The sequence below is a fragment of the Saimiri boliviensis genome, chromosome 13 (genome assembly GCF_048565385.1).
Source record: "Saimiri boliviensis isolate mSaiBol1 chromosome 13, mSaiBol1.pri, whole genome shotgun sequence".
NCBI lineage: Eukaryota > Metazoa > Chordata > Mammalia > Primates > Cebidae > Saimiri > Saimiri boliviensis.
In genome coordinates, this window is record NC_133461.1 from 103,342,090 (window position 1) to 103,364,038 (window position 21,949).

The following is a 21,949-nucleotide window of genomic DNA, read 5'->3' on the forward strand; positions in this document are numbered from 1 at the left end:
TTAAAATTAACGGTTTGATAAAACATTCAGGTCCTGGACGTGGCCGCAGGGGAAGCCTGTGGCAGCGTGGAATACAGATGTGCTTCCCAGGAGGGAGTCTCATGCTCATTTAGCCTTACCTGTCAGGAAGCTAGGAGCCTGGACTCTCAGGGCCAGGCCTGGGTACCTCTTCAACACTGGGGTGCAAAGCCCCAGGGAAAGGCGCCACCAAGTTTCGGAAGGTGCCAGTCAGTCACTCCAAAAAGTTCCTCTCCTGGGGATCTGCACTCGGTTTGTCATACGAGACACCCGAGGTTAATCTCATAGCTTACCCTCGGAGAAACAATGCCGTTATCTTAACCGACCATGTGGCTTCAGATTTTTTTAGGCACTGTGTTCATGTGTTTCCGCGAGACACATTTGGCAAATAATTCTAACAGTGCCAGCTCATGTGGATGCTTGGCAAACGCTCTTTGATTGTAATGATGGCAGACAGAGCTGGAACTACCAGCTGTGTGTTTATGTACATGTGTGCGTGTGCATGCGCGTGTGTGTGTCTGTGTCTCTATGTAGCCACCAGAGGCCTAGGCAGGGTAGGGGGAAGTCACCAGGGAGGGAGAAGCTATGGGGGAGGGAGAAGCCATAGGGGAGGGAGAAGCTATGGGGGAGGGAGAAGCCATGGGGGAGGGGGAAGCCCCCGGGGGATAGAAACCATGGGGGAGGGGGAAGCCATGGGGGAGGGGGAAGCCATGGGGGAGGGAGAAACCCCTGGGGGATAGAAATTATGGGGGAGGAGGAAGCCATGTGGGAGGGGGAAGCCATGGGAGAGGGAGAAGCCATGGGGGAGGGGGAAGCCATGGGGGAGGGGGAAGCCATGTGGGAGGGGGAAGCCATGGGGGAGGGGGAAGCCATGGGGGAGGGGGAAGCCATGGGGGAGGGGGAAGCCATGTGGGAGGGGGAAGCCATGGGGGAGGGGGAAGCCATAGGGGAGGTAGAAGCCATGGGAGAGGGGGAAGCCATGGGGGAGGGGGAAGCCATGGGGGAGGGGGAAGTCATGGGGGAGGGAGAAGCTATGGGGGAGGGAGAAGCCATGAAGGAGGAGGAAGCCATGGGGAAGGGCTAAGCCATGGGGGAGGGGGAAACTATGGGAGAGGAAGAAGCCCTGGGGTGGGTAGAAACCATGGCAGGAGGGGGAAGTCATGGGGGAGGGAGAAGCTGAAACTACTAGCGTGTGCATGTGGCCTATGTGCATGTGTGTGTGTGTGCGTGCATGTGTGCGTGCGTGCGTGTGTGTCTGTGTCTCTATGTAGCCACCAGAGGCCTAGGCAGGGTAGGGGAAAGCCATGGGGGAGGGGGAATCCCTGAGGAGGGAGAAAGTTACAACAAGGTGCTCTGGCAATGTCATTTAATTGATACGGAAAAGCTGAACTTAGAAGTCTTAGACATCGATTATTTTACTTTGCAAAGGACTAAAACTATTTTCTTTCTCAAAAAAAAAAAAAAAAAAAAAAAAATTATCTCCTATCTTCCTTTTCCAGAACCACAAAAGAGCTTTGGGAAGCTAGTCATCTTGCATTAACAACAACACAAGTTTGCCAAATGGCATTCCACCAGCTTCACACAGCGCTCTTTGATGAGGGGCAGGGCAGAGGCAGGAAGAAGGGACTCTCAGGTTTCAGCTCGGGTTCAGAACGCCGCAGGCTGTCACGCCTCTAATGGTGGCAGTGAGGAGAGGTTTGAGATACGAGATTTCCTGATCTAGAAACAGGAAACATCCAGGAATTAGGAGATTCTCATGTGACAGTATTTGCTGAGAAAACAGAAAGCTTTCAGTGCAGTTGCTGGACCATTTGTATGTCTATTTCTAGCTGGCTTTTGAGGCTGCAGTCATCCATATAGAACCAGCCACGTAAAGACATGTGAACACCTACAGAAGCTCTCCCGCTCACCCCAGTCCGTAAGTATTTAGTATCGGCCCTAGCTGACCACTCCTAAAACACTGCCTAGCATCACTCCCCTCCACAGAAGCATTCCGTGTCGTCCCAATGCCCTACTAATCCCCACTGGGTGAAGCGTAAGCCATTGAGGCCACTGTTCAAAGCCTTCTACGGTCTCACCCCGCCTGCATTTCCAGCCTCTGCTGCTGCGGCTCCCTTCTGCAGAATCTCCTCCAGGCCAGCTCTTGGCCTGCTGACTCTCACACCTTTCCCCATCTCTGCCTATCCAATCTCACCGGTCCTTCAAGACCCTGCTCAAATCGTCCCAGTCAGCCAGACCTTTTTCACCATCCCAGCTGGAGGAGATGCCTTTCCCTTAAACACCCAGGTGTGTTTGGCTAGCAGTAGAAATGCCATCTGTACCTTTTTTAGTTCTTGCAGCTCACCTTCCAAGCCCGACTGTGAGCTCTTTGAGTGCAGGAATTTTTATTATATAATATTGAATATCCTCCCCATTAATGCATGCCTTCTGTATATTAACAAGAATGAGGTGCCCAATGCATGCATGTGAAATTGATGGACTTCAGTGTGCCTGGCACTGTGCTCAGTTGCATAGAAATAAGAAAGACTGTAAGTTTCTTCCCTCCAGCAGTTCTCAGTTTTCCTGGAGTCCCAGCAGAGAACAGCACGAGGTGCATTCTGCAGTGCAAACTGCAAATCTGGAAATAACCATTGTCCAGACATATCATCCAGAAAAATACTGTAAGCTTACAAAAGGAAAAGACCAACTTTTAGTTAGGCATAACTTGAGATGGCCTTGAGGAATAATCACTATATTTTGTATTTGTCTATTTTACAGTTTTCAAAGCTCCTTCATTTACGTTAACTGAATGAATTCTCACACCACCATCGTTAGCTATTATTATGCCTATTATTTTTCTGTTTTCATAGAAATAGGGTCTCACTATGTTGTCCAGGCTGATTTCAAACTTCTGGCCTCAAGTGATCCTCCCGCCTTGACCTCCCCAAGTGCTGGGATGACAGGTGTGAGCCACTGCACCTGGCCACTATGCCCATTTTCAAGAATAAGAACTCAAGGCTGGGTGCTGCGGCCCATGCCTGTAATCGCAACATTTTGGGAGGCCAAAGCAGGAGGATTGCTGAGGTCAGGAGGCTGAGACCAGCCTGGGCAACATAGTGAGATCCCATCGCTACAAAAAGACCCTGGTAGCAGGAGTGGTTTGGCTAAAGTCACACGACAAGGTGGGGGCTAAGCCAGGACTCCACCACTGGTCTTTAGAGTTCAGGTTCACTACTTTCTACTTCTATCATTCTTTGCCTTTAAACTAGAATTCTGGAGCAAGGTATTGAAGCAAAAGGAAATACCATTTAAAAAATATTAGGTAGGCTTCTGTGTAGAGGATAGATTGAAGAAAGAGAAAGGGAGCGGGGAGAGGCATGCGCATGCCAAGAACTCTGACAAACTGTGATACAGAGGAATTGATTACGTTTGGGAACACCTGAATACAAAGGATGAGGGAAAGAGCAAGAAGAAAGATGCCTCAGGTTACAAAAGAGAGAGGCTGGGAGAATGTCATCACGACGCTGAATGTGCAGACGGGGGTTTTCACTAACCGGGATATCACAACATCCTCGACGGCATCAAGGTGAGATCTGAGTGAGAACATCTCGAAGGCACTGGAATTATGGTACCCAAGACCAAAGGGAGATGTGGGCTGGAGCCCCAAGAAGAGGCCCCCGCAAAGAGTGGGGTTGTGAGAGCGAATGAGCCAACCTGCGAAACGTGTGACTAACAGAGGGACAAGCTGAAGCGGGGTCGGCTCTCCAACACGGAACATGCATCTATTTCTGAAAAACGGACGAGAAGGGTGTCGGACCCCCTCCATGGCATTCAAATCAACTGTACCATCCTACAAAGCTTTTCAGGGACCGTGATCAGGCTTCTGAAGTGCCTGGGTGCTGGGACGCCTGGAGGCCAGGACGCCTGGATGCCTTCTTATTCTGAGCATGGCACTTTTTAAGTTTCTTTGATCTTAACATTCAAGGTTCAGGATACAGCTTCTAGCCGTTGATGCGACTCTTAAGATGTAGTCATGGGACCTGCATGAGGCTTCCCAGGACATTGTCATTTGGCAACGCTGGGGCCCATTGTCAGCTTAGTGTCCGGGATCCCAACTCCTGGGTTTGGGGCTGAGGGTAGAAGGGGCGCCCCATGCACATCATTCGCTCATGTGCCGCAGTGAACTTCAGTTTCCTTCCTGGAATTCTATCCCCGTGATGTGATGAGCACAGTTTCATTATCCCCCTGTTATGGGGCGAACTGTACACCCCTCCCCCAAATTCCTCCACTGAGGTCTTAACCCCAGCCCCTCAGAGCGTGACCGTATTTGAAGGTAGGGGCTTTAAAGAGGTGATTTGGGGTCAATGAAGTCACTAGGGTGGCCCTAATCCCATAGGCCCAGTGCTCTTAAAAGAAGAGATGAAGGCACAGATGCACACAGAGAAAGCCACATGAGGACACAGGGAGAAGACGGCCACCTCCGAGGCCAGGAGCGAGGCTGCAGGAGAAATCAACCTTGCTGACACTTGATCTCAGAATTCCAGCCTCGAGAGCGCTGAGAAAATGCATTCCCATTGCTGAAGCCACCCAGTCAGTGGCACTTGATTCTTACAGCCCCAGCAGACTAACATACCCCCTAATCCTGCTAGTCACCTGTGCTAAAGCCCAGGGACCACCTTCCTGCCCATCAGAACCTGCCATTTGTCCCCGACATCTTAACACATCATTCAAAACATAAGATAAACATCACTTGAACATCATTCTCTTCTCTTGAATTTCACTCTCCTCACTTGAACTCCTCATCATGCATACCCTCATTCTCGAATGGTCTGAGTCACTATAGCAAATGATGTGTTGGTCACCATGCATTGATCTAACTTGTCCCCAGGGCCAGCTTCTTGAGAGTAAGGATCTTTTTTTTTTTTTTTTTTTTTTTTTTTAATTTTTTAGACAGAGTCTTGCTCTTGTTGCCCAGGCTGAAGTGCAACGGCACGATCTCAGCTCACCGCAACCTCTGCCTCCCGGGTTCAAGTGATTCTTCTGCCTCATCCTCCTGAGTAACTGGGATTACAGGCATCCGCCACCACACCCAGCTAATTTTTTTTTATATTTTTAGAGACGAGGTTTCACTATGTTGATCAGGCTGGCCTGGAACTCCTGACCTCAGGAGATCCACCAACTCGGCCTCCCAAAGTGCTGGGATTACAGGTATGAGCCACCACACCCAGCCAGAATATCTTTCATTCTGACATGCCCTAGCCCAGCACTAGGCTGGATACTCTGGTAGTTTTACTACCTGTACTTGCAAAGGCAATCATTGGCCATCTGATTGAAACTGTATTCACCCGACTCTTCCTTTAAACCTAGCTCTTACTGATTACTAAAATGCCACTTGCCCTCGATAGTTCAAAAGTCCACCTGTATTTTGATGCGAAGTCATGAAGAAACGTGTGTGTCCCTCTATCTTTAAAATCCACTGTGCTCTGACTTAAAAGTGTTTTAAACTGTGAAGAGAGCTTGCCCTCATTGAGTAAGAAGCAGCTTTTCAAGTGGGACCCTGCTAACGTGGTTACTAAGGAGACTAATTGGAGGTAGGCGCCGTAATTAATCAGTAAATCCCAAGCAGCTAAATACCTGGTGGGGAGAGGCTCTTTACTCTGAGAGGGGAAAATTGGCAGGTGGGTGGAGGTGTGTGGAGCTCCATGTGGGGCCCAGCTGCAGCCGCCTCCTTCCCCTGTACTCCCTCTACTGAGATTTTCTGATGACAATTTTAAGAGCTTACTCAGTCTGCCTCAAAACTTACCTGTCAGTACAAATTGGATTCTAACGTTTGCAGCCTCCCCGGTTGGGCTTCTATTGCAAAGATGCCAAGCTGGTGTGTGCAGGAGTGAACTTCCATCACCTCAGAAGCAGAAGAAATAAGAATTGCATGTTATTTTATTTTATTGAGACAGGGCCTCCCTCTGTTGCTTAGGCTGGAGTGCAGTGGCTCAATCATGCCTCACCGCAGCCTCAACCTCCCAGGCTCAAGCAATCCTCCCTCCTCAGCCTCCCAAGTAACTGAGACTACAAGTGCTTAATTATACTTACATAATGTATATAATGTATACTTAAATGACATTATAATATAGCTGTAGTGCTTAATTATATTTATATAATGTAAAATTGTATATAAAAAACATGTAAAAAAACTAATTAATGTAAAAAACATTAAAATCGATGTAAAAAACAATTATATAATGTAAAATTACTTATATTACCTAAGTATAAATTATAAGTATAAATACATTCACACATATAAATTTATACTTAAATATAATTTTATTTATATAAATTTATATACTTACATTACTTGTAAAATTATGTGTTTTATATATATTTACTTACATAATTATATAACCAAATATATAAGTATAAATATAGTAATAAGTATAAATATAATAAAGTACACATATATAATTATAAAAAGTAATATACATATAAATAATTATATCAAATATAATTGTTTATATTTTGCAGAGACAGGGTTTTACCATGTAGCCCAAACTGGTCTTGAACTCCTGGGCTCAAGCAGTCCTCCCACCTTGGCCTTCTAAAGTACCAGGATTACAGACAGGAGCCACCACACCCAGCCAAGAATTTTATTAATTCCAAGTTCTTGCATACACACACACACACACACACACACACAAAGCAGTAGAAATAAGGGTGTGTGACCATTCATCTCCAACTATTTTAATAAATGTATCCTGCCAATCAGAAAAGCAGAGGGCAGCTTGCTGCTCTGTGCCCAGTTACCACAGCCAAAGGAAGCCCGTGGTTCTCAAGGTGGTGTCTCAGTGGCTGTGTGGCAAGGGGGAAGCCCTGAAGCCGTCACAAACACCACATAGTCTGCACCCCTTCAAGTCTACTTGTGCTTTTCTGAGGAGCAAGTTCTTCTACTCACCCATTCAACAGTGTTTTTATTTTTGTTTTTTTTTTAGACAGAGTTTTGCTCTTGTTGCCCAGGCTGGAGTGCAATGGCTCAATCTCAGCTCACTGCAACCTCCACCTCCCAGATTCAAGCAATTCTGCATCAGTCTCCCGAGGAGCTGGGATTACAGGCGTGTGCCACCATGCCCAGCTAATTTTGTATTTTCAGAAGAGACCTGGTTTCTCCATGTTGGTCAGGCTGGTCTCGAACTCCCAACCTCAGGTGATCTGCCCCCCTCAGCCTCCCAAAGTGCTGGGATTACAGGTGTGAGCCACCGTGCACCATTCATCACAGAAGACCTCCTGCCACCACATGCAGCTTCATTCAACCCACCGAGAACATCCAGGTCATTGGGTTCAACTCTTCCATCTGGTGAATGAAGAGAGAAAAGTCCAGAGAAGCTAACTGACTTCTCACTCTTGCTCTTTCTCTTCCTCAACTGCAAGGGAAGAAAAGCATTTAGCTGCCTGAACCTTCTGGGAATGACAAGGTGCTCAAAGGCAGGTGTGTTGTTTAAGATAATTTTCACCGGATGTAACAGTAAATCCAAGTAAATGCCTTAAATCACAGGGAGTTAAAGTTTCCAGTGCCTCCAATGAATGGCTTCTGCATAGCCACCCTCCATTATCCTGGGACTTTGTGATCTCCACCAGGCCCGGCTCTGGACAGCCTTGCAACTGGCCTTAGCCAACAAACGTAGCAAAAGCAATAGACTGCCAGCTCTATACTTAGGTCTCAAGAGGTTCCATATGCTTGCAGTTGTTGCCTTGATTGATTGTATTTGCTTATGCTTTCACCTCAGGCTTGCCATGAGACCATGCCAGGCGAATATGCCAGAGGGACATGAGAGACCTATGAAAGATAAGACATGTCTAAGAAAACCAAGGTCCCCAGCTGACACCCAGCCAACCTTCTGAGTCCAACTGCAGGTGCAGAAGAGAGTCAGGCTGAGACCAGAAGAACTGCCCTGCTGAGCCTAGCCAAAATTCCCAATCTAGCCCAAATACCCAATCTGTAGAATCATGAGTCAAATATGTGGTCTGTTATTTTTAAGCCTCTGGCTTTGGTGTGGCTTGTTATGCAGCAACATGTGAATGAACCCTGATTAACATTTGAAATAAAGGTTTGGGTTTTTTAAGGAAAAAAAGGGTTAATTTTGGAAGTCCAAGATTGATATGACCACTCCATTAGTCGAAATTCTTCCATCTTTATGTTCCATCTTATTTACCCATGGCTTCCATCCTCAAAGTCGTCTCATCTCATGATCCAAGATAGCTGCTAGAGCTCCAGCCATCACATTTGCGTCCCAGACAGGAAGGAGGGAGGGCAAAGAAGAGAGAGAGGCCTTTAGTGAGTTGAACCCCTTTAAAAGAGCTTTCCCGGAGGCCCCACCCAAGGGCCTGCAGCTTCATGCTCACTGGCAACCCTTGGCCAATGGGAAATGTAGTCTTTTAGCTGAGTGCATTGATGCCTAGAATAGAAGCAAGGGTACTGTTTAGTAAGGAAGAACAGGGGACTGGGGATCGGGTAGGCAGCCACCAATATGTGCCACATCATGTATGAAATCAGGTTCCAGGCCTGGGACCCCAAAGTACATCAGGATGCAAAAGTGACTGTGTCATACAGTGAACATGCTGGTTTCCCAAAGGGTCCATAGTGGTAGCTTTGACCTGCAGTGTAAGGTTTGGGCAACAGAGGTGTAAGTGAGACGTCGTGAGGATGCTGGTCTCTTGAGCCCATCTGCTGTGAACGCAGATGGAAGGGAACCTTTATGCTCAGAACTTGTTGCTCTTAACCTGGGCAGATGTTTGCTTTCTTTCTACCTATTTTCTTTTTATTGAAATGTAATTCCCGTAACATTAAATGCACCGTTTTAAAGCATATAATTTGGTGGGTTTTAGTATTCTCACTATGATATGCAAGCATCCCCGCAATCTAATTCTAGAACATTTCCATTACCCCCAAAAGAAACCCTATATATACTCTTCACAGTCGGGGCAGATGCTTCTCCCTCAATCCTTCTCCACCCAGTCCCGGGTGAACAAGAGAGCTGGACTTACCATATGAGTGAGTGCTTGGGCTTCTTGGATGACACAAGTTCAAAGTCTGGGATTCTGGAATATTTTAGATCGTCTTGAGAAAACTAAGGATAGGGTCACGGTGCGATTCTCCTAAGGTAAGGAAAGGTGGGGTCCCCAAGGATGCTAAACTCTTGAGCCTGTGCCTTTAGCCTGGGAGCTCCCTTCCCACAGCCCACCAGCCCTGGCAGCTGCAGGAGACAGGGAGGCTCAGCAGTAAGGGACAGGGAAGCTTCCGGAGCTTCAGAGCCTCCAGGACACTCGGTAGTGACACCCCAAGGTGCAGAAGCAGCTTTAAAAAGCTCTCTGTTGTGACACCAGACGCTGATATGAGATTTCTAGATCCAGGTGGTACTAATTAAAAAGGGGGCTATGGGGGAGGATGCAGCACGTTCATTAAGGGCCCTCGTTTGTTGCAGAGTCAAACAGAATCTTCTTTTTCTACTCACAACCATCCTGCGCAGTATTAGACTTGTTTTCTGGAGGGAGGACATGAGGTTCACAAAGAGATGTGTCTCGCTCTGACCGTAAAGCCGCATTTCAGCACTGCCATCTGAGCCTCGAGCCTCAGCGTTCTCCATCGCACCATGCTGTGGGCACCTGTGGAAATGCTTCCTCACCTGGCCCAGGACGGGTAGAGCCACCCCTTGAGTGGCCTAGTTAGGGGCAGTGACATTAGGTGGGGGCTTGGCTCAGCCCAGCCCTGAGCTCCTCCATGTCGGTGGGAGCTTGGCGTTCATTCGCCCCCCTCCCTTCTGCCTGCCTCCTATTCTTCACTCCTCAGGCAAAAAGGTTGCTCAAGGAGACTCCAGGATTTGGGGTCTGCCTTGTCACTGTCACCAGGAGGCTTTTTTTCCTGACTTGCCAGAGCTCCCCGTCAGTCCTCCCAGAGCCTCTGGAAGCACAGGGAAGGCAGCTGTGGGATCCTGGCTGAACAGAGCCCAGGTGAAGCAGGCTTGAGAACCGATTGATGGGGAGGTGGGGATGTCACAGGTCTGATGGCAGAGCCGGGGGAGGGGAGCCGCCAGGAAGGCTTGCAGGTCCTGCTGTTTGGCTGATGAAGGGGGTCAGTGTGTGTATGTGTCATGGAGGTGGGCAGGGAAGGGGAGGGCTGTGCGTGGGGAGAGGATATATATGCTGGTGTGGCTGAGACAGCGGAACCGAGCCTCGCATCCATCGGAGGGAGCCGGGGACTGACAGCTCTCCTCTCAGGTAGGCGACAGCACGGGGCCCCCAGCCCGACCGCGACTAACTGGACTAAGTGCGTGGAGCCCTGGGAGGGCAGGGCCACCAGGGGCTGGCTCCTCAGCCTGTCTCCTTTGTCCAGTGTGGATGCTGCTGGCCTCTCTTGCGAGATGGTTTCTTCATTCATCTCCTTTGCAGCGCTTGGATGGTGGGGAACGGGGGAGGGCTGAGCCCTCTTTTTTAACCTCAAACAGATGCAGAAGCAGAAAGAGGGGAACTTGGAAACGAGGAAAAGTTTTGCTTCCCCAGCTGTGACCCCTACGTGGTTGTTTCTCTGTGTTAAGAGGAGGCGGCCGGAGGAGTGAGGTCAGGGGAGGATCAGGCACTTGGGCGGGGGGGCTTGCCTTCCTCGGGGCGGCCCCCTGGAAGCCCCTGGCCCCCTCATGAGGGTTTTCTCTCTGTGGCTTCCTTTCCTCCCTGAGATGGAGTGCAGGCTGCTCCTCCGCCTATCACTCAACTTGATGCCATCCAGACGGGAGTTTTCAATACAGAGAGAGCCCTTCTCCCTTCTGTCCCCAACAGAAATTGCTACAAATAGCAGGGAAGGGCCAGACCTGGGGAGTGTCCTTCACCTGTGTACACTGCTGAGCCCCGCGGCGTGGGAGTTCCAGGCAGCATGTCCAGGGCGTGACCTTGGTCGCCGAGACCCCGATGCCTTTCGAGGGCTCTTCTCTTCCTCGGCATCTCTCTCCCCTGTACATCTCCCCCACCTCAAGGTCTTTGACCAGGTCATGCAGAACAGTCCGTTCCTAAGTCACCGCCTCCGAACGCTCGAGGCTCTCCCGGTGCCTTCTTTCTTCCTCCTGTCTTTGTGCATTTCTCTCCCTCAAGTCTTGTCTCCCCGGGCTTCGCTACCCAGCCCCTCCTCCCCGCATCTCGCTCTGAACATGGGCAAGTTCTGGGGGAATTTCAAGTAAGGCAGGATGATTCGGGAAATGGACTATTTAAAGCAAGCTGCTTTGGACTTGAATACCCTGATCCTGCGCTTAAACATCTGTGTTTAGCTTCCTCAAGCAGCCCATAATTGCCCCAATTATAACCAATAACATTGTTCGGGAGACTAACAACAGATGAGCTTTGCACGGCATTCGCCAGCAAGCCCAGACCAGAGTTTTCAACATCGCGGGGAAAAGTAACTGCCTGGCTTCTTCTCAAAGCCTCCCAAAGCAAAATACTGCTCTCTCGCTGCTGGTGGGTGGCTACCGCAGGCACCCTCTTTTTTTTCTCATTTGTAAAGTGTGGTAGGGAAATAGTCTACAAGCTTCCACTGAGGCTGTGATGCCTTTAACGAAAAGGATTCATGCTCCTTTAGGCTCGCCGACTCTTCTGCAGGGGAGGGTCCCTGGAAAACCCATCCCCAACCACCACCACGTCAGTAAAAGCAGCTTTTACCTCTCCATGTGCCGCCCGGTGCTGCCTGTCGAGGGCGCTGTGGTGCAGCCTAGGGTCGTTTTGAGGGTGCAGTTGTGTTGCGCACGGGGCAGCAGCCCCTGATATATCAGCTGAAGGCTGAGAGTACTTAGGGATTTGCAAAATGCAGGCGATTTGGCATTGTCAATGAAGGGAATGATTGCAGGATTAGGTTCCAACCTCTGCTCCCTGGAGCCTATGACAGGAGCTGTCACTAAGCTATTCCGTATTCAATCAATCAGGTATTTATCATCTACACTCCACCAGGCAGGGAGGCTTGCAGGGGCTCTAGTAGATTCAGCAGAGGTGATAATAGCAGCACTTTACATTTGTACAACGATTTAGGCGCTTTCACACCTATTATCCCCAGCAACAGCCTTGTGAGGCGGTGCCATTATCTCGGTGTTGCAGTTGGGGAAACCGAAGCTAAGAGATTAAATGATTTATTCAGTACATGGCAGGGGCAGGACTGAGCCGAGCCATTCGGCTCCAGTTCATCTCGCCGTTACTGTCAGGGGTGCTTACAAATTCACAGTGGGGTCGGGGATAGAAGAGAGACATGACACGAACATGAGAAACAATCAGAGGACCGTGCAAGGCCGGGTGTAATTCAGTCCTAAATTGCATGGCCCACAGAGCAAGTGCTAGAAGAATTCAGGAGAAGGAGCACTTCCTCCAGGGATACCTGGGATTCCACCCAGTCGGAAAGCGGGTGGAATTTCGATGGGTCAAGGGCTTTGAAGAGGGAGGCAGCAGCCAAGTTAAACATATAAAGGGAGGGCAAAGGAATTAACATTCCTTGAAATCCACTCTGCACCAAGCAGTAAGCTAAGCTTGTCTACACGCGTATTTCGTGCTATTACACACGCGCACACATGCAACACAGGTAGAAATGGGAAGTTCCGGGTGAGCGGTCTCCACTTGCACGGACACGGTTCAGTGATTCCTCATTTCCCCCCTTCAGCTCCGCAGCTCCCAAAGCCCATGAAGGAGGCGTTGAAAGCTCATGTGTTCTGAGTCTAGGTGGAGCGACTCCTCAGGTATCTTAGGAAAGGGATGGACCCTCCTCAGAAAACAGGAGCCATCCTGACAATGGCTGGTAGTGGCTTCAACTGCTGGGAAGTCATAAAGCAAACTGGATTTCCTAAACGCCTTCATTCAAATGCCACAATCCAACATAAAGCTTTCCTTCTAATCACAAACTACTTGTGAGATTTGGAGCACATCAATTTCAGGGGCAGGCGAGTTTTCTGGGCATCTCCCTAGACAGGCTACAATTAGTTTCAGTCTCAATTTTCCGTAATACTGTGGGGGTTTTTTTTTGTTTTTGTTTTTGTTTTGTTTTCAAAATACCGACAGCTGCTTCAACATTGCAGAAGCACAAAATCGTCAGCCCTGGGGGGCCCAGCCTGGCAGGTGGGGTAGATAGCACGTCTGGCCATCCCTGAGCTCTGCCATCCCGCAGCGGCTCAGATCCTACCTCCCCTCTTTCCACACTGGTCTGCGATCTTCCCCCACCTCCCTTCCCCATTCATCCTTTCATTCATTCAGCCAAGGAACGTGCGTGGAGTTCCTGATGGAAGCCGCACAGAGCAAGTGCCAAGAGCACAGGGCCGCCGGAGCTCTGGCTTCCTCCAAACTCAGTGTCGCGAAATGTTACCCAGCCTAGGCCCATGCTCCCCAAAAGAGCATGCCTGCCCGACTACCCACTGGGAGTCTTTTGTTTTTATCTTACCTTTCTTAATTTGCACTTTAGTGGATTTTATAATGTATTAACTTATAAATCAATTAGGCATGTGTACTCAAACTCGACTAAGTTGAAAGATTGTTATCCTAGATTCACTGCTGCTTATCTGTGTTTTCCTGCCTTTCGGAAAAGAACATTGAATGATTTTATTATGTAAAAGTAAATAAAAGCCTTTCTTTCCTTCTTTCCTTTATTTCTCTTCTTTCCTTCCTCTTTTTTCTTCTCTCTCTCTGTTTCTCTCTCTCTCTCTCTCTGAGTTGGAGGTCTTGCTGTGTTGCCTAGGCTGGTCTTTTGTTGTTGTTGTTGTTTAGAGGCAGGGTCTCACTCTGCCACCCAGGCTGGAGTGCAGTGGCACAATCATAGCTCTCTGCAGACTCAGCCTCCTGGCCCAAGCGATCCTCCTGCCTCAGCCTCCTGAATAGCTAAGACTACAGACATGCACCACCACACCTATTTTTTTTTTTTTTTTTTTTGGAGATAGAGATCCCACTATGTTGCCCAAGCTGGTCTCAAACTCCTGGGCTCCAGCAATCCTCCCACCTCAGCCTCCTGAGTTGCTGGGATAACAGATGCATGCCAATACACCCAGCGAAAACTAAATAAAAGCTTTTTAAAAATCTATTTAAATTATATTGCCAGTATATGTGACAGCATGGCCCAGAAGCAGGCAGATGGGAGTTGAGGCCCCTTCCCACCTGCAGCGGCCCCGAGCACACGCCTTTCCCCACCCCCCACCCCATCCTTCCTACGGCTTTCCTGCCATGCTGCCCTGAAGCTACTTCCCCACACACACTTCAGCTCCTTTTCGTCTTCCCTTCTTCCCTCCCTTCTCACTTCCAGGAGAGGACAAATATCTGGCCATTCATAAAATCAAACAATATTAGCCAACCGATCTAACTGCCTCTTCTTGTAGAGGCAAAAACTGAGGCCCAGAGGGAGAAAAGTTCTTGCATCAAGTCCCACAGGTAACGGCAGAGCCAGACAAGCAGCCGGTTCTCCGTTCTGAGCACAGCTCTCGCTCATTCATTTCCCCTCACCCTGGGGAATGCTTGACCCCTGCTGGGCAGAACAGTTGTTCTCGCCACCACCTCCCCCATGCTGTCTCCACGATTGCCAGGTGGAAATTTAGATTCGAGGAGGGACCCTTGAAGTGTAATTCTATCAGCCAGAACACAAGAAACTAAAGCAGCCTGTCTCCGTAACAGCTGGTAAACAAGCAGAAGCTTCGCTGCAGGAATCTCATCTGCAATGGGGCTAAGAAATGGGCCATCAGGAAGACCCACCTGTCTTCCCACGGACATGCAGCTGGTGCGCAAGGAAGAATCCCTTGTGAACTGGGGAGAGGCGACAATAGAGAGGTTGTCATCAGGCTGGGCGCAGTGGCTCACGCCTGTAATCTAGCACCTTGGGAGGCCGAGGGGTGGCAGATCATTTGAGGTCAGGAGATCGAGACCAGCCTCACATGGTGAAACCCCGTCTCTACTAAAAATACAAAAAAAAAAAAATTAGCCAGGCCTGGTGGTGGGCACTTATAATCCCAGCTACTCAGGAGACTAAGGCAGGAGAATTGCTTGAACCTAGGAGGCAGAGGTTGCAGTAAGCCAAGATAGCACCACTGCACTCCAGCAAGACTCCATCTCAAAACAAAACAAAACAAAACAAAAGAGGTTGTCATCAGACAGAGAGTCCAGAGTTTGGGATTAGAGGAAGTCCCTGAATAAATTCTCCTACACGAAGACAGCCACAGGGATCACTAAGGGGCATGATCAGACACGAGTTTCAGCTCAGCCACGGCAAGTTATGTCGGCTCCTCAAGCCTCAATCTGCTCAACTATAAAATGGAGATAATAGCACTTACCCCACAGGGTGATGCTTATAAAGCAATTAGCGCAGAGCCTGGCTCCCGGAGCTCCAAAGTCATAGGAATGTGTTGCTATGAAATGCAAAGATTATGCCGCAATGAGATTCTGTCAGAATTTGTCAACCTTCCCAAAGCAGAAACTATAAAGCTTATGGTTTCGCAGAACATACAATTTGGAGTCAACATACCTGAGTTTAAGTCCTGGCTCTGCTATTTTTAAGTTGGATGATCCTAGTCAAATTGCTTAACCTCTAAGACCTTATGTTCATCCTAGAACGGTGGGTTGAAAGCCAGGAGTGGTGGCTCACACCTGTAATCCCAGCACTTTCGGAGGCTGAGTTGGGTGGATCACTTGAGGTCAGGAGTTCGAGACCAGCCTCACCAACATGGAGAAACCCTGTCTCTACTGAAAATACAAAATCAGCCCGGCATGGCAGTGCATGCCTACAATTCCAGCTACTCCGGAAGCTGAGGCAGAAGAACGACTTCAACCTGGGAGGTGGAGCCTGCAGTGAGCCAAGATGGCACCATTGCACTCCAGCCTGGGCAACAAGAATGAAACTCCATCTCAAACAAACAAACAAAAAAAGGTGGATTGACATTGACCCTAGATTATAGGGTTGTATAATATATGAATATAAAATTCTTTGGTAACCCATCAAGAATACTCTGCACATGTGCTTGATGAAAAGGATAGAGGTGTGTCAGCCTCTAGCAAGAGCAGTCCCTTCTTCTCTTCTCTGCTGGCAACATCTAAATTACAGGCCTTTACGCAGGTCATAAGACAAAACTCAATTAGGGTTCAGCTTTGGCTAAAGCTGCGTGTGTGATTCTCCAGACAAGCGACTAATTATATTGCCCTTAGAAGCAAGATTACATGCAAATCGATTAAGGCCAAACCCTAGTGGTATTTTATCTTTATAAACAGCAAGGCACAATTAAATTTATGAGGTGTCATTACCGAAAGAAAATGTAATTCAACATTTCTTTATTCAATATGAGACGCCCAGAATATAGTATTGCCACATAGAAGTAGCTGAGCTTGGCTCACCAAAAGAAATTCAAGCCATGTAAAATTCAACCTATGCAGCTAACGTTTTGTTTACTGATGTTTGCTATGGCTGTATAATAAATAGCAACGACCCATCACTATTCCCATTTCACAGTTGAGAAGACTGAGGCTCACAAAGGTGAAGTAATTTGTACACAGTCCCACCGTTACAAAGTGTAAGGTTTCAGCATCAATGTAACAGCCAACCTGTTATGATCCCCACTTTGTAGTTGAAAAGACTGAGAATCTCAGAGGTGAAATGACTTGCCCACAGCCACACAGGTCCACAGTGTAAGGTTTAAACACAAATACAACTCGTGAAGTAACTAACTGCTCATCTCTATTTAAATACAGAGCATAATCCAGCATCTAGATAGAGTCAAGACTTCTTACAAAGGAAAAACATCTGCTGAGCTTTCAAAGTTCAAAATCTGATTTAACCTAGAACACAGTTGTAGCAGGTGTTGGGAGGTATATTTAAAAATACAGAATGCTGTCCCTTTTATGATGATATTTACATAATTTTGAGTTTTCGCTGACTTTAATCTCATTTTAAAGCTTGCCAGCCACCTGTGGGATGGGTGGAACTATGGTTATTTCCATTTGGCGGATTCTGTGAATGGCAGGGGACAATGGACAGCATTGAGTATGGATGGTTCCTCAAATAATTGGTGGAGTCAATTGTTAAAAGTGAGGGAAGAGAGAGACGGGCTGAGAAGTTGGAGTTCAGAGGGTGGACGTGGCCCTCACCCGCAGGGAGGTCCTGGCTCGTGCCAAGGACACTCAACAACGTCTCCCCAAGTGCCACGCTGCGGGGCCCCACATTTCACCTGCAGGAAGGCTATCAGATGAAGCATGCACTAAGTGTCCCAGAAGCTCATCTTCCTTTTTCACCTTGCCCCTAAATCCCATTTACCCAGAATTTGAGATGGCAAACATCAGCCAAACCAGACAACCTTTCCTGAATGTGCAAGTTGCCCCGGTTAACGAAGTTCACAAAAAAGTCTCAGAGAGCATTTCGCTAACATCTGTCACAGCTTGTCACCCCAGCCTATGTACACATTCTGTATTACAACCTCACATTAGGAAGGAAAGGAAACGGTCCCTTTTCTCCTCCCTTCCCTTTCTTCTGCGACATACAGCTACTGCCACCATGTGGCTGTAGAGGGCACAGCCACGCTGTTTGGGACAAATTCTTCTACAAGAATGTCTATCTAGAAAGAAAGTGAGAAATGTAAGGCCAGGCATGGTGACTCATGTCTGTAATCCTAGCACTTTGGGAGGCCAACGTGGGTGGATCACCTGAGATCAGGGGTTCAAGACCAGCTTGGCCAACATGGTGAAACCCATCTCTACTAATAATACAACAGTTAGCTGGGAGTGGTGGTGGGTGCCTATAGTCCCAGCTACTTGGGAGGCTGAGGCAGGAGAATTGCTTGAACCTGGGAGGTGGAGGTTGCAATGAGCCAAGATCACGCCACTGCCTTCCAGCCTGAGCAACAGAGTGAAACTCTGTCTCAAAAAAAAAAAAAAAAAGCCTTATAAAGTGAATGCTATGTGCAGGACTCGTTTCTTCTTTTCCTTCTCGTATATAGTTCTTACTGTTATTTTAATTGATTACAAACGTTAACCCACTAATCATCCTCTGAGATAGGTACTGATTTCATCCCATTTGTGCAGATGAGGAAAGGAGAGGTCAAGTACAGCTAGCAGGCTGCAGAGCTGTAGTCATTAGCAGATGGGAAGTGCGTATCGCCACAGCTTGGGTCTGTTGTGTCTGTGTTGATGGATGGGGCCCCCAAGGCTTGCTGGCCTCCCACTATGACGTGCTCTTCCAGATGCCAGGCAGCAGAGGAGACTGATCTAACTCAGACCAGGGGGTAGACATGGCTTCCCAGAAGGACTGATGCGTGAGGTGTGTGTGAAGGATGAGTTGGAGAAGGATATTCCGGGCAGAGGGAAGAGCAAGCGCCAAGATAAAAAGACATTAAGAGGCTGGGCGTGGTGGCTCATGCCTGTAATCCCAGCACTTTGGGAGGCCAAGGTAGGCAGCTCACTTGAGGTCAGGAGTTCGAGACCAGCTTGGCCAACATTGCCTCTACTAAAAACACAAAAACCAGCCAGATGTGGTAGTGGGTACCTGTAATCCTAGCTCATCAGGAATCTGAGGCACGAGAATCACCTGAACCCAGGAGGTGGAGGTTACAGTGAGCCAAGATTGTGCCACTGCATTCCAGCCTGGGTGACAGAGCAAGACTCTTGTCTCAAAAAAAAAGATACTAAGAGCCTGATACAGTTGAGACCTATACATGATTCACTGAGACTAGAGGCTGTGTGAGGTTAGGTGCTAGGAAATGAGGCAGGAGTCGGTGCCGAGTCCTTGGAACTCCTCCTGACGGCAATGAAGTTATAGAATTAGTTTAAATATGAAGTGACATCATCAGATTGGAGATGGCAAGCTTGGAGGGAAGCCAGATCATTAGGTAGACTAATTAGGAGGCCATTACAATAACCAAGGCAATAAATCTCAACTAAAACCCTGGTCCTTGGGATAGAGTAGAAAAATTCATCGCAAATGCATTTGCAATACATTTAAATAGGCTCTGTGTTCATGATTTTGTTTCAAAAATCCATCTCAAATGTGAATTCATTGCCCAGGTGCAGTGGCTTATGCCTGTAATCCCAACACTTTGGGAAGCCAAGGTGGGAGGATCCCTCGAGGCCAGGAGTTCAAGACCAGCCTGGCCAACATGACGAGACCTCACTTGTACTACAAATTTTAAAACTAGCCAAGCATCCTGGGCTCAAGCAATCCTCCCAGCTACTTGGAAGGCTGAGGTGGGAGATTGCTTTGAGCCCAGGAGTTCAAGGCTGCAGTAAGCCGTGATTGCACCACTGCACACCAGCCTGGGCAACAGAGCAAGATGGTCTCAAATGAAAAGGCAACTCATTAATTTAACACACACTTACTGAGCACCCTAGTAGCTGTCATCCTCAGTATGAAATGCTTTGATGATGCCGAGAAGAGCTAGGGTGGGCTGCTGACATGGTCATCGGGTGACCTCACCTGCTGGTCCCTCCTTTGATCACGTCTTTTTCATACTAGCACTTCCCAAACTTTGGCGTGAATACAAGTCACCTGCGAATCTTGCTGAAAATGCAGATCCTTATGAAAAATTAGCTGAGCCTGGTAGCGCATGCCTGTAATCCTAGCACTTTGGAAGGCCGAAGCAGGCAGATCACGAGGTCAGGAGTTCGAGACCAGCCTGGCCAACATGGTGGAACCCTGTCTCCACTAAAAATACAAAAAAACTAGCCAGTTGTCGTGGTGTACACCTATAATCCCAGCTACTGGAGGCATGAGAATCTCTCGAACCTGGGAGGTTGCAATGAGCCAAGATCATGCCACTGCACTGCAGCCTGGGTGACAGAGCAAGAGTGTCTCAAACAAACAATCAAAAAGACATGCAGATCCTCATTCAGTGGTTCTGGGGTGGGGCCCAAGAATCCGCACTTCTAACAAGATTCCAGCTGGTCTGCAGGGTGCATTGGAATGGCAAAACCTTCTACACTTCCTCAGTATCATCTGGTGACAGATCAACAAAGGCAGTCATTTTCGGTTTTCTACACTGAACTCTTTCTTTTACCGGCAAAGCTGCATACAGTGAAATGCACAAAATCAATGTACAACTCAATCGGTTTTGGCAAAAGGATATGCTCTTGCGACTTCAATCAAGAACATTTACGTTTCTAGAAAGTTCTTTGTTCCCTTTCCACTTAATCCTCCAAGTAAAGATGGTTCTACGGGGACCCAAAATGATACAGTCCAGGGAAGCATCTTTCCAATTCAGAAGGGTTGATCAAAAAAGAAGTTTCAAGGAGGAACGGTGAAAACTGCATGCCTTTCAGGCAATTCGACAGAAGATTGCAAACCACTGATCTAACCCACCAATCTTTGGAGCTGCTATCTTGGAACGGTTACTTTGTTCAATTTTTAATAGCAAGTTCCACGTGCCAGGGCCTGTGCTTGGCGTGGAATGCCAAGGTGAATCACATGGCACTTTGCTCGGGAAGCCAACTGTCTTAGTCTATCCAGGCTGCTGTAACAACAGAGCATAGACTGGGTAGCTTAGAAACACAGAAATGTCTTTTTTTTTTTTTTTTTTTTTTTTTTATGAGGTGGATCTTGCTCTGTTGCCCAGGCTGGAGTGCAGTGGCCCGGTCTCGGCTCACTGCAACCTCCGTCTCCTGGGTTCAAGAAATTTCCGGCTAATTTATATATTTTTAGTAGCAATGGGGTTTCACCAAGTTGGCCAGGCTGGTCTTAAACTCCTGACCTCTAGTGATCCGCCTGCCTCTCAGCCTCCCAAAGTGCTGAGATTACAGGTATGAGCCAGCATGCCCCACCAACAACAGAAATTTCTTTCTCATAGTCCTGGAGGCTGGGAAGTTGGAGATCAAGATGCCTGCAGATTCAGTGTCTGGTGAGGTCTCTTTCCTGGTTCTTAGATGTTGGCTTTTTGCTATGTCCTCAAGTAGTAGAAGGAACTAGCTAGCTCTCTCGGGCCTCGTTTATAAGGGCAGTAATCTCATTCAAAAGGGCTCAAGTCTCATGACCTCATTATCTCCCAAAGTTTACATGTTTCCTTTTTTTTTTTTTTTTTTTTTTTTTTTTTGAGACGGAGTCTCGCTCTGTCAACCAGGCTGGAGTGCAATGGCATGATCGTGGCTCACCGCAACCTCAACCTCCTGGGTTTAAGCGATCCTCTCACCTCAGCCTCCTGAGTAGCTAGGATTATAGGTGCATACCTCCACACCATTTTTAGTAAAGACTAGGTTTTGCCATGTTGGCCAGGCTGGTCTTGAACTCCTGACCTCAAATGATCCACCCACCCTGGCCTCCCAAAGTGCTGGGATTACAGTGTAAGCCACTGTGCCTGGCCCAAAGGTCCCATCTCTTAATTCCGTCACCTTGGAGGTTAGGATTGCAACATAGGAATTTTAAGGAGACAGAGATAGACCATAGCACCAGCTCACATCTAGCAGCGATAAGAGACAAGGGACACGCAGGAAGAGAGAATTCAAGGTGTAGGGTGGTTGGAGGCATTCCTGGCTACAGCAGGAAAGGCCAGGAGGATTTTCATCCTCCTGAGGCACCGAGTCATTAATCAATCTCATGTTTTACTCCTCTAACTTTTGCACGGCCCTTTGCAAAACTCCCCTTACACATCTCATTTCCTCTTCACAACAGGCCTGTGGCAAAGCAGGTGCCACTGTTCCCCTTTTATGGGCTATGAAAACCAGGGCTCAAAGAGGTTGATTTAATGTCACATGCTGGTAAGCTGCAAAGCCATGCCTTCAGCTTCCAAGAAAGCCATCTCTGCCATGGCACAGCTGCTCCCAAAAGTGCCCTTGTGGTGTTGAGGCCAGCAGGTGGCAGGAATCACCGGGGTGCCCTCCCCAGGAACCCAGACACAAACAAGCCTGTGCGTGAACAGGGCTTGGGTGACAGGACCGGGTCGCCTATGGCCTCGACAACTTACACCTCTGGAAAGTGAATCTCAGGTCACTGCTGCTGTCCCCCCAG

At 48.2% G+C, this 21,949-nt stretch overlaps 1 long non-coding RNA gene across 22 annotated transcripts in view; it reads right to left on the bottom strand.

Moving 5' to 3' along the window:
* Window positions 1-21,949, bottom strand: part of LOC120360609 (uncharacterized) — a 78,635-nt gene that overhangs the window by 46,486 nt on the left and 10,200 nt on the right. For 15 of the 22 annotated variants that reach the window (XR_012513287.1, XR_012513283.1, XR_012513288.1 and 12 more), the window contains exons 1-2: window positions 7,304-10,185; window positions 5,801-5,899 (exon numbers count right to left, since the gene is read on the bottom strand). This is a non-coding gene — a long non-coding RNA (uncharacterized LOC120360609). Of the gene's footprint in view, window positions 1-5,800; window positions 5,900-7,303; window positions 21,932-21,949 lie in introns of those variants that run through there. The other 7 variants (XR_012513304.1, XR_012513303.1, XR_012513296.1 and 4 more) reach the window with 5 other exon arrangements.